The sequence below is a fragment of the Mesoplodon mirus genome (assembly GCF_964341445.2).
Source record: "Mesoplodon mirus genome assembly, chromosome: 8".
NCBI lineage: Eukaryota > Metazoa > Chordata > Mammalia > Artiodactyla > Ziphiidae > Mesoplodon > Mesoplodon mirus.
In genome coordinates this window covers 104,600,717-104,603,460 of record NC_138984.1, presented here as the reverse complement: position 1 = coordinate 104,603,460, position 2,744 = coordinate 104,600,717, and the positions used below count along the sequence as shown (strand labels likewise).

At 48.5% G+C, this 2,744-nt stretch overlaps 1 pseudogene across 1 annotated transcript; it reads right to left on the bottom strand.

The window, feature by feature from the left end:
• Positions 1–913: 913 nt before the first annotated feature.
• On the bottom strand, positions 914–1,548 carry LOC309809850 (TIP41-like protein; annotated as a pseudogene). The gene has a single exon. The product of its transcript is annotated as a TIP41-like protein (transcript).
• Between the last annotated feature and the right edge of the window lie 1,196 nt (positions 1,549–2,744).

The following is a 2,744-nucleotide window of genomic DNA, read 5'->3' as shown; positions in this document are numbered from 1 at the left end:
ATCAAAATAATTGTATAATACAAATTTCTGGAGGCCATGAGATTGGTATTTCTAATATCAGGACATTACATAAACAACACATACCACAAAAAAAGTAAGAGTTAAGGGACAGTTTTCTTTTTTATTTTTGGTACACGGGCCTCTCACTGCTGTAGCCTCTACCGCTGCGGAGAACAGGCTCTGGACGCGCAGGCCCAGCGGCCATGGCTCACGGACCCAGCCGCTCCGCGGCATGTGGGATCCTCCCAGACCGGGGCACGAACCCACGTCCCCCGCATCGGCAGGCGGACTCCCAACCACTGCGCCACCAGGGAAGCCCAAGGGACAGTTTTCTTAAACAGATTAAGTTTAAGAGGTTTTTAAAAAGCATCAGACTCCCCTTTACCAGGGAGTGTCTTTTGGAAAACATGTTCAACTCATAGAACTTTTGGAAAAGAAGATGTAATGTTTCAAAAACTGTGCAGTCAACAGTGAATATGACACACCCAATCTTTTTTTTTACATTTTTAATTTTTTTTATTAGTTTCTGCTTTATAACAAAGTGAATCAGTTATACATATACATCTGTTCCCATATCCCTTCCCTCTTGCGTCTCCCTCCCTTCCACCCTCCCTATCCCACCCCTCCAGGCGGTCACAAAGCACCGAGCTGATCTCCCTGTGCTATGCGGCTGCTTCCCACTAGCTATCTACCTTACGTTTGGTAGTGTATATACGTCCATGCCTCTCTCTCTCTTTGTCACACCTTACCCTTCCTCCTCCCCATATCCTCAAGTCCATTCTCAAGTAGGTCTGACACACCCAATCTTAAAGGTTAGACAAATAGCCATATAATATAAAGCATTACTGAATTTCAAACTGTCAGACTGACAATGTAACAACACGAACAAGCCCAATGTCAGTGAGTACTTTCATTAAATAAGAATAGATACCTCATGGTAAAGTCTTGTGTTATTCATCCTAATAAGCACCCCATCAATTCTCAAGAAAAACCACAACAGCAAGAAAAAGCTAGAAGGTGTTGCTCTAATTTTCACACTCAGGCTTGAAACTCCATGATCGTGAAGTTCATCCTCAAACAGGAGAACTTCTTCAAAAAACTTAATCTGTCCTCTGGCTTTCAATTTCTCTGTATCTATATGATCTGTTGTAGGTACAACCTTTAGCTTAAGTGACTCTCCAAGTAATGTTCCCTTATAACCTGTGTATAGGTCCAATCATACGGTTTAATAACTTTCTTAGAATGCTCACCATCCATCCTGCTTTCCTGCCTCTCTTCAGCACAGGCTCCTTTAAGCATTCCTTGGTAGTTGTTCACACATCTTAATGCATCTGTAGCACTGAACTCAATCCCAAAGCCAGAGCCATGCTGGATTCTTAAAATTTTGTCTCCAAACATCATTTCAGGGAGAGATGGCATATGCACTTCATCAGCTAACTTCTCCACATCCACTGACTTCATGATGTGGGTCTTGGACGCCGTCAGCTTCCAGGGCCCAAAGGAGAAGTCCTGGTGGCTGCTCTGGAAGTCACGGATCATCATGGCCACAGCGGGGCCTGCATGGGCCGCATGGAACAGGCTGGAGCAGTGGCGGCAGTGGCAGCCGCGGCCGACCGGGTCTGTTACTTCTTAAAGGTCAGAGGGGGACTTTGTATTCTCAGAGCCCGCATGTTCCCTGGCTGCTCGCCTACAAGTCTGGGCTGGGGGAGGTGCTGGGAGGGCCTGACCTCCATGCAGAGGGTGCCTGTATGCACAGGTCACCCCAAGTCCATCTTTTCTCCCAGAGATTGAGCAGGATTCCTTGGTCTGGAATGTCTCTGCCTGGCCATAGGGTCCCACTTTCTCTGGAATTCTCCTGTCTGTGTGTCCAGGCCACGCTTCTGTTCAAGTTCCTGGTCCTATCTCTGATGATACTGAAACTGAGCAGGACCCTGTTGGGCTCCTGGGCATGGAAGCCTTTCAGACGCTTGTTAATCAGGGAAGGGAGGGTGTGCAGAGGTACGGGAGGAGCAGTCAAAAGAAACAACAGTGCAGCTTGGGGCAGGGCCCTGGTTCCATCTCAGCTGATAAACAAAACAATATCTCTGAGCTCTTCTGCAGAGCTAAAACCCCCAACAAATGGAAGATGTTGACTACTTGATGAAGCATTCTTCATTCCACAGTTTGACAGCCTCGAGAACCAGAGAAGCTCATCAAGAGACCACCTGAGGCCAGATTAAAGGAGCACAGGCCCTGCACGTACCCTGATCCTGATCAGCAACCCGGCCCTTGAACCACTGCTGTAAAACTCCTCACCAAATCCTCCTGGGTTGGGACACAGTTTTGAGAGGCATGAGCCTGCTGTTTCCCCCTTTGCCTGGCAAAGCAATAAAGCTATTCTTTTCTACTTCACTCAACACTCTGTCTCCAAGATTCAGTTCAGCACCGGTGCACAGAGCCTGAGTTTTCTGCATCAATATTGCCAAGCTGGTTTATTGTGAGTCCACCACGCGCTGGCCTCTGAGCACGCTATGTGTATCGGGGCGTTTAATCCTTGTAGCCACCCGAGAGGCAGCTCCTGACACCTCATCTTTTCACTCAGGAGAAGCCTGGGACAGAGAGGAGCAGTGCCCTGGCCGAGGCTGTGCAGGTAGCCCAGCCTGTGCCCTTGGCACAGGCAGGATGGAGAAGCAGCCAGGCCCCGGCCACTGTTGCCCAGCCCCTCCTGCCACTTCTCATACCTGCTTTGTTCTCTGACTCACTTT